At 46.1% G+C, this 13,879-nt stretch overlaps 1 pseudogene; it reads left to right on the plus strand.

The window, feature by feature from the left end:
• Positions 1-6,568, plus strand: part of LOC100611726 (EKC/KEOPS complex subunit TPRKB-like) — a 30,758-nt pseudogene extending 24,190 nt beyond the window's left edge.
• Positions 6,569-13,879: the final 7,311 nt, after the last annotated feature.

The following is a 13,879-nucleotide window of genomic DNA, read 5'->3' on the forward strand; positions in this document are numbered from 1 at the left end:
TCCCAAGTGCTGGTAGCATCTGAGATTATCTGTAGGTTGTTTGTCAGTAACCTAGGGAACATGAGCAGGGAGTCCAAAACATTTCGGTTTAGAGTAAGTCATACTGAAATGCTGCCTATAGAACACACCAAACACCAGCAATAGAACTTTATTTGAGGAGCTGCATATTCCAAGGACAGCTATGGTAGCCTTTAGGCACAACTGTGAGCAGGAGAAGTCTGTGTTCAGCATCTTCCTGTTGTTCTTCTTTTGAGCTCATTCTCCCGTTCATGGTCCCTTCTAGGATACCCGTTCCATGGAATACCAGTAATGGATCTTTACAGCTTACCAAATGGTTTTTGTTTTGTTTTTGAGACAGTCTTGCTCTGTCACCCAGGCTGGAGTGCAGTGGTGGGATCTCTGCTCACTGTAACCTCTGCCTCCCAGGTTCAAGCGATTCTCCTGTCTAAGCCTCCCGAGTAGCTGGGACTACAGGTGCCAGCAACCACGCCCGGCTAATTTTTTGTATTTTTAGTAGAGACGGGGTTTCACCATGTTGACCAGGCTGGTCTCGAACTCCTGACCTCAGGTGATCTGCCCACCTCAGACTCCCAAAGCGCTGAGATTACAGGTGTGAGCCACTGCGCCCAGACTCCAAATGGTTTTTTTAATCAATTAAATTAATTAATTAATTTTTAGAGACAGCACCTCCCTCTGTCACCCAGGCTGGAGGGCAATGCTGCAATCATAGCTCACTGTGTCCTTGAATTCCTGCGCTCAAGTGATCCTCCCTCTTCAGCCTCCCAAGTAGCTGGGACCACAGGTGCATGTCATCATATTTGGCTAATTTTTAAATTTTTTTTTGTAGAGATGAGATCTCACCATGCTGCCCAGGCTGGTCTCGAACTCCTGGCCTCAAGCAATTCTCCCGCCTCAGCCTTCCAAAGTGCTGGAGATTATAGGTGTGATGTGAGCCACCATGCTCAGCCACAAATATGTAAATATTAACCTTCTCTTTGGAGTTTAAGGTAGTGGATATTGTAGCCCATCTGAATTTTCCTAACTCTTATTCCCATAATTCTGAAATTTCTTCAGAATGTGGTGCGTTTTATTGTGCTACTATGTAAGATGAATAATTAGGTATTAAAATTATTTTTTCACTGAAGGAGAGGCCTGACTTTCACCAAAGCTATGCAACCAAATTTAGGTGAGAAGGTAGTTGATTGAGTGCATAAAATCCAAGAATGGGGCCACAGAATGTTGGCTCACGCCAGTAATCCCAGCACTTTGGGAGGCCGAGGTGGGCGGATCACCTGAGGTCAGGAGTTCGAGACCAGCCTGACCAACATGGTGAAACCCCATCTCTATACTAAAAACACAAAAAATTAGCAGGTCATGGTGGTGAGCGCCTGTAATCTCAGCTACTCAGGAGGCTGAAGCAGGAGAGTCACTTGAACCCAGGAGGTGGAGGTTGCAGTGAGCTGAGATCGCACCACTGTACTCCAGCCTGGGTGACACAGTGAGACCCCATCTCAAAAAAAAAAAAAAAAAAAACAAACGAGGAAGATCTCAAGGCAGAATCATCCTGTTCTGGATGACTCTCAACCAGTTTGCTAAAAAATGCATTCTGTCAACTCATTGAGGACTTTGGGAAAGTTTGGTTCCTGCCCCTGGCCCTGGTGCTCCTGTCCATGCCCTCGTCATGCATCAGGGCGGCCTTTTCCCTACCTCTCCCTACCTCTGCTCGGCCACTACTGCCCTTCTGGGCTCATCTCTGTCTAACTGCTGCTCAAGACCAACTATCCAACCTTCACATTGTCCAGAGGGCTTGAGGCCACAGCATTTCCCCTTTCCTCTCTCTCCTTAGAGTCTGGTCTTAGGGAAATAGGCTTGCGAAGATGGGGTTTTGACTGTAAGACCAGAAAGCCCAATTCTCTCCATCCCTTGTGGCTTGGGAGACTTCCACTGGTCAGAACTGACACCCTATGCCCCACTCATCTCTCAGCATCACTGATGAGGAATGCAGGACCCTGTGATGGGGGGAGAATCTCAGGATGAATGAACATGGTTTTTAATCTCTCATTCAAAAGGCCTATGTTGGCCAGGCATAGTGGCTCATGCCTGTAATCCCAACACTTTGGGAGGCTGAGGCAGGTGGATCACCTGAGTCAGGAGTTCAAGACCAGCCTGGCCAACATGGTGAAACCCCGTCTCTACTAAAAAACCCCGTCTCCCTCTGCCCGGCCACCACCCTGTCTTGGAGGTGTACCCAACAGCTCATTGAGAACGGGCCATGATGACAATGGCGGTTTTGAGGAATAGAAAAGGGGGAAAGGTGGGGAAAAGTTGGAGAAATCAGATTGTTGCTGTGTCTGTGTAGAAAGAAGTAGACATGGGAGACTTCATTTTGTTCTGTACTAAGAAAAATTCTTCTGCCTTGGGATGCTGTTGATCTATGACCTTACCCCCAACCCTGTGCTCTCTGAAACATGTGCTGTGTCCACTCAGGGTTAAATGGATTAAGGGCGGTGCAAGATGTGCTTTGTTAAACAGATGCTTGAAGGCAGCATGCTCGTTAAGAGTCATCACCACTCCCTAATCTCAAGTACCCAGGGACACAAACACTGCGGAAGGCCGGAAGGCCGCAGGGTCCTCTGCCTAGGAAAACCAGAGACCTTTGTTCACTTGTTTATCTGCTGACCTTCCCTCCACTATTGTCCTATGACCCTGCCAAATCCCCCTCTGCGAGAAACACCCAAGAATGATCAATTAAAAAAATTAATTAATTAATTAATTTAAAAAAAAAAACCCCGTCTCTACTAAAAATACAAAAAATTAGCTGGGTGATTAGCCAGGTGTGGTGGTGGGTGCCTGTAATCCCAGCTACTCAGGAGGCTGAGGCAGCAGAATTGCTTGAACCCAGGAGGCGGAGGTTGCAGTGAGCCAAGACTGTGCCACTACACTCCAGCCTGGGCGACAGAGCAAGACTCCGTCTCCAAAAGAAAAACAAACAAACAAACAAAAACCTACGTCAAGAGTCAATGTTTCACCATAGGACAAGCATAGTTAAGTCATTGTAAGATGGTCCATTTGTCCTAAAGTAGAAACATTTAAGGTGATAGGTGATTGTGAGTGTGTGTGTGTGTCCATCCTAGTAAACTGGGCTGAATTCCCTTTAACTACACTGGGTCATTCATCATGAAAGACAGCAACAGCATCCTCTCCACAGCTGGCATTCCCTGAAGGACTGATCAAGAATGAGCCTGACACATCACTTAAGTAACATTATTTAGGAAGTTCCTAATAGTCAATGCAGAAGAGTTACCTACAGAGGAGAATGAGCTTATTCTGTTTGCAGTCATCACTTTACGTTAACTGTCTGCCAAATACTTCTAAGAACTTGCTGTTCATTATGTTCTGTGTGGACAGAAAGGAATTAAGAAAGTGATCAGAGCCAGATGCGGTGACTTATGCCTGTAATCCCAGCACTTTAGGAGGCCAAAGTGGGTTGATCGCTTGAGCCCAGGAGTTCAAGACCAGTCTGGGCAACATGGCGAGACCCCATCTTTAAAAAAATAAAAAGAAGCCTGTAATCCCAGCACTTTGGGAGGCTGAGGCAGGCGGATCACCTGAGGTCGGGAGTTCAAGGCCAGCCTGACCAACATGGATAAACCCCATCTCAACCCAAAATACAAAATTAGCCGGGTATGGTGGCACATGCCTATAATCCCAGCTACTAGGGAGGCTGAGGCAGGAGAATCACTTGAAGCTGGGATGTGGAGGTTACCGTGAGCTGAGATCATGCCATCGCACTCCAGCCTGGGCAACAAGAGTGAAACTCTGTCTCAAAAAATAAAAAAAAGAAAGTGATCAGGGATTTGAAAAATCAAAACTGAGAACTAAGTATCAAAATGTATCTTTGGACAATCCTATCTAGAGAGTTGTTCTCCAGCACATTGGACAGTACAGAAAAACTGACACCAGTGAGGACAATGACTGAAACACAATGAAAATTAATTCACTATTTCACCAGACTATTTCCATGCCATGTTCTAATGCAGGAGCAAGGGCTTCCAGGTCAGGTTTCTACTGGGATTTGCAATGGAACCAGGGAAAAATGGCCGTCTGAATAACACAGTTTTGCATGTGTTAAAATGATCCCTAATTAGCACCTCAATAAGTAGTTTTCTGGTCAGAAACAGTGCCCCAGGGCTGGGCGCGGTGGCTCACACCTGTAATCTCAGCACTTTGGGAGGCAGAAGTGGGTGGGTCACCTGAGGTCAGGAGTTTGAGACCAGCCTGGCCAACATGGTGAAACCCCATCTCTACTAAAAATACAAAAATTAGCTGGACGTGGTGGCACATGCCTGTAGTCCCAGCTACTCAGGAGGCTGAGGCAGGAGAATCGCTTGAACCCAGGAGGTGGAGGTTGCAGTGAGCTGAGATCACACCATTGCACTGCAGCCTGGGCAACAAGAGAGAAACTCTGTCTCAAAAAAAAAAAAAAGAAGAAAAGAAAAGAAAAGAAAAGAAAGAAAGAAAGAAAGAAAGAAAGAAAGAAAGAAAGAAAGAAAGAAAGAAAAGAAAAGAAAAGAAAAGAAACAGTGCCCCAGCCTGGGCATGGTGGTTCACATCTGTAATCCCAGCACTTTGGGAGGCTGAGGCGGGCAGATCACTTAAGGTCAGGAGTTCGCGACCAGCCTGGCCAACATGGTAAAACCCCGTCTCTACTAAAAATACAAAAAAATTAGCCAGGGGTGGTGGCACCCAACTGTAATCCCAGCTACTCAGGAGGCTGAGGCAGGAGAATCACTTGAACCTGGAGGTGGAGGTTGCAGTGAGCTGAGATGGTGACACTGCACTCCAGCCTGGGTGAAAGAGCAAGACTCCATCTCAAAAAACAACAACAACAACAAAAAAAACCCCCAGTGCTCCAGTAAACCAGAAGAGTAGATTGAAGTGCAGCTTGGTAAAGTACAGAGATCACGGATGACTCAAAAGACCTGGGTGAGTCCTGGGTCCCCACTCCACCTCTTTGTAGCTGCATGACACTCGTCCAAGTCTTGACCATGACACTCATCAAAGACTTGACTTGACTTTTTTTCTCCAAAAATGAAGATACGGTATCCATATCACAGAATTGTGAGGAGAAACAAATGAAGTAAAGTGCAGCTCTCTGAAAACTATAATGCACCGTGTGAATATTAGTTATCATTGAACAGTCTCCATGAGACTGACCTTAGGAAACAGGTTGTGTCAGAATCTGTCGTCAGGTATAGGGTTAGGTGTCTGCCTGTAGGAGCCTTCTTATTGCTGGCAGAGTAGGGTTCCAATCTCTTGGCATGTCTTGTAAGAAGTGGAGAATACCTGGTGCCTCTAGCTCTAGGCCAAGGTTCTCAAAGGGTGGTCCTCAGTTGGCAGCATCAGCATCACCTGGGAACTTACAAGACCTGCAGGAGATGCACCAGAGACTGGACAGGTGATTGGATGGGTGACTGTTCTATTTTTTCTTTTTCTTTTTTTTTGGAGATGGAGCCTTGCTTTGTCACCAGGCTGTAGTGCAGTGGCACCATCTTGGCTTACTGCAACCTCTGCCTCCTGGGTTTGAGCAATTTTCCTGCCTCAGCCTTCTGGGTAGCTGGGACTACAGGCATGTGCCACCATGCCCAGCTAGTTTTTGTATTTTTAGTAGAGACAGGATTTCACCATGTTGGCCAGGCTGGTCTCGAACTCCTGACCTCAGGTAATCCACCCACCTCAGCCTCCCAAAGTGCTGGGATTACAGGCATGAACCACTGTGCTCGGCACTTTTTTTTTTTTTTTTGAGACGGAGTCTTGCTCTGTCACCCAGGCTGGAATGCAGTGGCCCGATCTCGGCTCACTGCAACCTCCGCCTCCCAGGTTCAAGTGAGTCTCGTGCCTCAGCCTCCCAAGTAGCTGGGATTACAGGTATGTGTCACCACGCCTGGCTAATTTTTGTATTTTCAGTAGAGACAGGGTTTCACCATGTTGGCCGGGCTGGTCTCAAACTCCTGACCTCAGGTGATCCGCCCGCTTCAGCCTCCCAAAGTGCTGGGATTACAGGAGTGAGTCACCGTGCCCGGCTGACCCTTCTATTAATATTATTTAAAGACGTAAAAAATGTGGGGAACTTGAGAAAGAAAGCCATGGAAGGTATCATTGATGGCTCACTGATACATCCTGCAGTGATTGTCAATCCATTTGACATATTTGCAGCCACAGAGAAAGCAGTTTGCCTCTACAAACTGGGAGAAATGAAGACAAGAGCTCTATCTACTGAAATTATTTTCAACCTTTCCCCAAATAACAATATTTCAGAGGCATTGAAAAAATGCCTCAGCAAATGACACTTAAATTCCAATTGTTTACACTAACGAGGGAGAAAAACAAATAAATCAAGGATATCTAATATCTCAAATAGAAGGTCAGCAGGTTTCTCTGAAAAATCTTCCTGAAATAATAAATATTACAAAAGTCAAAAAGAAATATACACTCCCTCCACAAGAAGAAAGCATTGGGAACATTATTGGATGGTATTTGTAGAATGTCAACAAAGAATGTTTTGTGAAAAGGATGTTTTGTGAAAAGAATTATTTGCAGAAATTTTCGACATTAAAGAAAACACTGGGCCTGTAATCCCAGCACTTTGGGAGACCAAGGTGGGCAGATCACCTGAGCTCAGGCGTTCAAGACCAGCCTGAGCAACATGGTGAAACCCCATCTCTATAAAAATACAAAAAATTAACTGGGCATAGTGGTGGCGCATCTGTAATCACAGCTACTTGGGAGAATTGCTTGAACCCGGGAGGAGGAGGTTGCAGTGAGCCCAGATCGTGCCACTGCATTCCAGCCTGGGCGACAGAGTGAGCCTCCGTCTCAAAAACAAAACAAAACAAAACAACACAAATGTATTTTCCTTTGCTGATTAAAATGTTATTTATTTTTTTTTTTTGTAGTGATGGCATCTTGCTATGTTGCCCAGAGTGGTCTCAAACTCCTAACCTCAAGCGATCCTCCCACCTCAGCCTCCTAAAGCACTAGGATTATAGGCATGAGCCACCATGCCTTGGCCCCACCTCTTTTATTGTTTTAAAAGATAACCACTGTTACTATTATTTGTTAGTGCCTTCTAGTCTTCTACTTCTATTCAAATATATTTTATTTTTATGTAATTGGAATAAAAATTGCAAACACTTTTAAAAAAGAAGAAATGCAAATTCTCCAGGCCCTACCTCAACCTTACTAAATTGTACACTGTGGAATGGGGCCCATGAATCTGTTTTTCCAAGCACTCCAGATGATTCTAAAGCATGCTGAAGTTGGAGAGTCACTGACCTAGGTCTTTGGAGCCTCTGCAAGAACCAAGAACGAGGACTCCACTTTAACAGCCTTTTCATTATCTTGCATAGTGTGAGCAAGCCGCACAAAAGAGGCTTCAACTCCTAGAGCCAGGAGGGACTTGAGAAGCCATTTCTCAGGTCAGTTTGTTTTGTAGCTGAGGACTTTGCAACCGAAGGGGCTAAGTGAAGTCTGACCCAGAGCCAGGCCAACAGCTGATGTCAAGGCAACTCTCAGCCCAGGGCCCTTCCTGTGTGTCCTCTCCCTGTCTTGTAGTCAGAGCAAAAGCACCATGCGGTTGTGACCTGAAGAGCTTGAAGGAGCAAGGTCAGGTGGAGAAGCTGGGTTTAGGTAGACCCACTTCGTTCTAGCCCAGAGGGTGGGGCCCCAGGGGAAGTTACAGCTACCTTCCTTGTTCTTGGTCTTGTAAATTGCCTGATGGGTTCTTCCTGCCTGCTACAGACAAAACCAGTTCGCTGAGACTGTGGTATTGCAGTAAAGAAAGAGTTTAAGCTGTGTGTGGTGGCTCACACCTGTAATCCCAGCACTTTGGGAGGCCGAGGTGAGCAGATCAATTGAGGTCAGGAGTTTGAGACCAGCCTGGCCAACATGGCAAAACTCTGTCTCTACCAAAAATACAAAAATTAGCCAGGCGTGGTGGCTTGCACCTGTAATCCCAGTTACTAGACAGGCTGAGGAAGGAGAATTGCTTGAACCCAGGAGGCGGAGGTTGCAGTGAGCCAAAATCACGCCACTGTACTCCAGCCTTGGCGACAGAGCAAAAGCAAGAGTTTAACTGACTTGAGGCTGGCCACGTGAAAGAACTGGAGTTGTCACTCAAATCAGTCTCCCAGAAAACTGGGGTTAGGGTTTTTCAAGGATAGTATGGTGGGCTGGAGACTAGGGAATGGATGCTGCTAACTGGTTGGTGATGAAATCACAGGGTGTGGAAAAATGGTTCTTGTTCACTGAGTCTGCCTCTGGTTGATGGCCACAGGACTGGTTGAGTCATGAGTCACGATCCTGGGTGGGGCCAGTCGGTTGCCAGAATGCAAATATCTGGAAAACATCTCAAAAGACCAATCTGAGCTTCTACACCAGTGGTGTTATCTATAGGAGCAACTGGGGAAGTCACAAATCTTGTGGCTTCTGGCCACAGAACTCCTGAGCAGTAAGGGATTATAGAAACTATTCCTACATTTTAGCAGAGTTCAGGACCCTCCCATAGTTTTAATCTCATCGCCTTTCATTAGTTTTTGGTCCCTGAGCAAGGAAGGGGTTACTTTGAGGGAGGGACCATTATCATTCTTGCTTCCAACTTAAACTATAAACTAAATTCCTCCCATGGTTAACTTGGCCTATGCCCAGGTGTGAGCAAAGACAGCCAGCCCGTGAGGCTAGAGCAAGATGGAGTCAGCCATGCTACACCTCCCTCACTATCGTCATCTTTCAAAGGCAGTTTCAGCCTGGAAGATAAAATCATTTCCAGGTCCTTAGCGATTGGTGGGTCTCCCATTTATGGTCCTTGAAATGGAACCAGGTATGGACCCCAGGGGCCCTGGGGTGTCCCTTCCATGGAAGCCATTTCCCTGACTGGTGTGAGGGTCAGGAATTTCCCATAGAGCATTTTTCCATAGGAGAAGGCCAAGCTCTGAGCAGAAGGACCTTGCAAATAAAATGAAGCATTGGAGAAAGCAGCCACTGACAGCTCCCTAGACAGGTTGCTTCCTGTAACTGAAAGCTGAAATCCAAGAATGACCTAAAACTCATTCCCAGAATTCCTTACTTTAGGCTCATAGAAACTGAGACAAGTTTGGGAGTGGTAGTTATTTAATCAACTCAAAAACAGCCCATATTTTCAGCTATAAAGGCTCTCCCCTTCCTCTCCTTCCCCTCTCCTCCCTCTCTTAACAATTTCTTGCCACATCCTGTTCAAGGAGAAACAAACCACTATTTGCCAGTGATGATCCCTTCATAGCTTCCCAGCCTTTGAGATGGAGGGTGGTGTCCTGAACTCAGAGCTTCGGTGCAGTTGATGTGACCTTGAGGAAGCCATTTAACCTAGTCTTGGTCCCCTCAACTGTAAAATCAGAGACAGATGTGATCTTTCTTTTTTTTGAGATGGAGTCTCACTCTGTCACCCAGGCTGGAGTGCAATGGCACAATCTCTGCTCACTGCAACCTCTGCCTCCTGGGTTCAAGCAATTCTTCTGCCTCAGTCTCCCGAGTAACTGGGATTACAGGCTCCCGCCACCACGCCTGGCTCATTTTTTGTATTTTTAGTAGAGACAGAGTTTCACCATGTTGGCCAGGCTGGTCTCGAACATCTGACCTCAGGTGATCTACCTGCCTCAGCCTCCCAAAGTGCTGGGATCACAGGCGTGAACCACCGTGCCCAGCCTCATTTTTATTAATTAATTAATTAATTTTTGTTTGTTTTTTGAGAGAGGATCTCACTCTGTTGCCCAGTCTGGAGTATAGTGGCATGATTATGGCTCACTGCAGCCTCAATCTCCATGGCTCAAGCGATCTTCCCACCACAGCCTCTGAGGAATTTGGGACTACAGGCACATGCCACCATTTCTGGCTAATTTTTGTATTTTTTTGTAGAGACAGTGTTTCACTATGTTGCCCAGGCTGATCTCAAACTCCTGGGCTCAAGTAATCCACATGCCTCGGCCTTCCAAAGTGCTAAGATAACAGGCATGAGCCACCGCATCCAGCCCCCATCATTTAATTTAAAGAGTGGCTGATGTGGTCTCACATAGCTCTTAGCATCCGCATGAACTATTTGATTAATATGATCAGTATAGACTGGGGATTAATGTAGAGTTAGAGGCTGATTTTTCCTGTTAGTCTCTTGGCTTTGGTCTCCAACTGGATAAGAGTTCCTGTTAGTACAATGCTGTCAGTTTCAGTTAGGGACAAAAATTCAGTCGCCCATCATTTGGTGTTATATAGATCAGGAAAGGAGGGGATCATTTCTTAATTCATCTGTTTGGGGGCTTCCTGTTTGTTTGCTTTTTAAAGTCAGAGTCAGTCAAAAAGTTTGTATTCAAGACCAGCCTGGCCAACATGGTGAAATCCCATCTCTACTAAAAATACAAAAATTAACCAGGCGTGGTGGCTAATTCCAGCTACTTGGGAGGCTGTAATCCCAGCTACTTGTGAGGCTAAGGCAGGACAATCACTTGAACCCGGGAGGTGGAGGTTGCAGTGAGCCAAGATCACACCACTGCACTGCACTCCAGCCTGGGCAACAAGAGTGAAACTCCATCTCAAAAACAAACAAACAAAGAAACAAAAAGTTTCTAAATTTGTAGGAAAAAAAAAAAGGCCAGGTTTAGATCATAGAGATTAGGAATGATGCCTTGTACTGTTCAGTTAGCACATTTCCATTCAAAAATATTAAGACCCAGAAATGAACTCGGATGGCCCAGAATAGAAACTCTCCCTTCTGGTGGGTGACACACACTCTCAGGCAAGGGTGATTTATTTAGAACAATGGCCACTGTTGCACTTCATGGCATATATGCACCTGCTGGAGGTAACACCACCTCTTCTCTGTCTCATGCACAAAGGGAATCTGGCTCATTATTGTCTGAAGCCTTAAAAAGACTCTGGGAACAGGGGTCACAGTCCTCTTTTACTGAGATCATTGCATGACATGGAGACAGAGTCATTAAAATATCAAGTCTAAATATTCCCTAGAACGACCTTGCTTCTTGTATCAACAGCAAACAGCAGCTGCTGTCTTCCCAGCTGAGCGCTGCTTCCCTCTCACCACAAGAGGGCGAGAAAGACCCGCGACAGGACCTCTCCCTCCCTGCGGGAGGATGGAAGAGAAAGCTCTGGGCTCCGTTAAGAAGGCATTTTATTCTCTGGAAAATAAAAGTAATAAGAGATGCCAAATTCCAGTGTTGGCTTAAGAAACAGTGGTTACCCTGGTGGGGTTTTTGTTTGTTTGCTTGCTTCCCCTCGCCTCAGTCTTTTAGAGCTTGGAACATAATTATTCTCTAGAGAATGAACACAGCATTATTATTTATTATTATTATTATTTAGAGACAGGGCCTCACTGTGTTGCCCAGGCTGGAAGGCAGTGGTTTGAGCAGAACTCATTGCAGCCTCGAACTCCTGGGCTCAAACAATCTTCCTGCCTCAGCCTCCCGACTGAGGGGCTACAGGAATGCACCACCATGCCTGGCTAATTTTCATATTTTTTGTAGAGAAGGTTCTCACTATGTTGCCCAATCTGGTCTTTAACTCCTGGCCTCAAGCAATTCCCCAGTCTGGCCTCCTAAAGCTCTGGGAATACAGGCATGAATCACCAGGCCTGGCCTGAACACATTATTTTAAGTAACTTGAATGATGTACGTGTAAGAATCCAAACATTTGATAAAAGAGGGCTTGAGGCCGGGCACGATGGCTCACACTTGTAATCCCAGCATTTTGGGGGACCAAGGCAGGTGGATCACGAGGTCAGGAGTTCGAGACCAGCCTGGTCAACATGGTGAAACCCCATCTCTACTAAAAATAAATACAAAAGAAATTAGCCGGGCATGGTGGTGCATGCCTGTAGTCCCACCTACTGGGGAGGCTGAGGCAGGAGAATCGCTTGAACCTGGGAGGCGGAGGTTGCAGTGAACCGAGATTGTGCCACTGCATTCCAGCTTGGGCAACAGAGTGAGACCATGTCTCAAAAAAGAAAAAAAATAAAGAGGGTTTGATGGTTTGGAGCATAAGCTGCTTCTCTTGCTACCAGGCTATGTGATGTGCAGAAAACTTGGGAGGGGACTGGGGAGGACAGTGTTTTCAAGAGAAGAAAAGCCAAGAGGCTGGGATATGGTGATCTATTCCTGGTACTGGAAGGTCCAGTACACCTCCAGTAGGTACACCTCAAGAGGTACTTACCAAGGAAAAGTGTTAGCAAAAGCAGGGAAAATAAACTATGACTGCTCCTTAAAGAAAGATATCAGATCTACTTGGGTTTTCCTTCCTCTCTCTCCCACCTCCTTCCTCTGCCTTTTTTGTCTGGAATTATGATACGATATGAAATGATTTATTTTTTAGACAAAGTTTCACTCTTGTTGCCCAGGCTGGAGAGCAGTGGCACAATCTCAGCTCACTGCAACCTCCGCCTCCCATGTTCAAGCGATTCTCCTGCCTCAGTCTCTCGAGTATCTGGGATTACAGGTGCCCACCACCAGGTCTGGCTAATTTTTGTATTGTTAGTAGAGACAGGGTTTCACCATGTTGGCCAGGCTGGTCTTGAACTCCTGACCTCAGGTGATCCACCCGCCTCGGCCTCCCAAAGTGCTGGGATTACAGGTGTGAGCCACTGTGCCCGGCCATGATATGAAATGACTTATAAGGAAGATTGGTAGAGCCTGCCAGACAGAATTTACCTTTAATCCATTGAAAGTTAAATCTGTCCAGTTGTTGACCAAAACAAAATGGACATGAGGCATTGTTTAGAGACTGGTCAGAAAAGGGAGAGAGAAAGTACCTTTCAGTCATACAGAATACAGGTTTGGGAGACTCCCATTGGTTTAAAATGGATCCTAAACGTGAATCAAGATCCTGCTTATGGGCTGGGCACGGTGGCTCACGCCTGTAATCCCAAAATTTTGGGAGGCTGAGGTGGGCAGATCATGAGGTCAGGAGATCAAGACCATCCTGGTCAACATGGTGAAACCCCGTCTCTACTAAAAATACAAAAATTAGCTGGGCATAATGGCGCGTGCCTGTAATCCCAGCTACTTAGGAGGCTGAGGCAGGAGAATCGCTTGAACCAGGGAGTCAGAGGTTGCAGTGAGCTGAGATCGCACCACTGCATTCCAGCCTGGGCAACAAGAGCGAAACTCTGTCTCCAAAAAAAAAAAAAAAAAAAAAAAAAAGATCCTACTTACAGCTGTCTTCTGTGGGCCCTCTGCCCTCTGCAGCCCTTCCTGTAATTATTCACTCATGAGCAGGCCTGCTAGGTTAGGGAGGGCTGGGTCATAGGAATGTGATGGCCCCATCTCATGCCTTTTTTTGTTCCTCTTAAGCAGTCGCAGCCAGCCCTGGTTCTCGGCCTGTTCTGAAGTGAGTTGCGCACCTGCCCTCATTTCTCTCCGCAGTTGGGCATCTTGGGTCTTGAACAGCTCAGGAAAGTCCGAGCTGACACTCAGTTCTTACTCCTTAGATGAGATCCAGTGCGCAGCGCTCTTCCTAGTTGTGAAAAATCATTGTCATCTCTAATATTAAAGGAAATGATAACTAGACGATGTCGCTCTTATGACAACATCTTGACATTGAAAGAGATTTTATATGGTCACTTGGTTCAACAATTAGTCCATGTGTCCCTTGCTGGACTTCTCCTGGTGCTTGGGAACCACAGCCTGTGCTGTCTTCAGACAGAATTAATTCCCAGAAGTTCTTCCTTATCTTAAACCTATGTGATGCCTTTTCCCTGGCACCCACTAGTCCTTGTTGTGACCTCTGCAATTATACAAATGAAGTCTCCTTTCTTATCATGTAAGTCCCTCCTTCACATTCCCTG

The sequence above is a fragment of the Pan troglodytes genome, chromosome 8, assembly GCF_028858775.2.
Source record: "Pan troglodytes isolate AG18354 chromosome 8, NHGRI_mPanTro3-v2.0_pri, whole genome shotgun sequence".
Lineage (NCBI taxonomy): Eukaryota > Metazoa > Chordata > Mammalia > Primates > Hominidae > Pan > Pan troglodytes.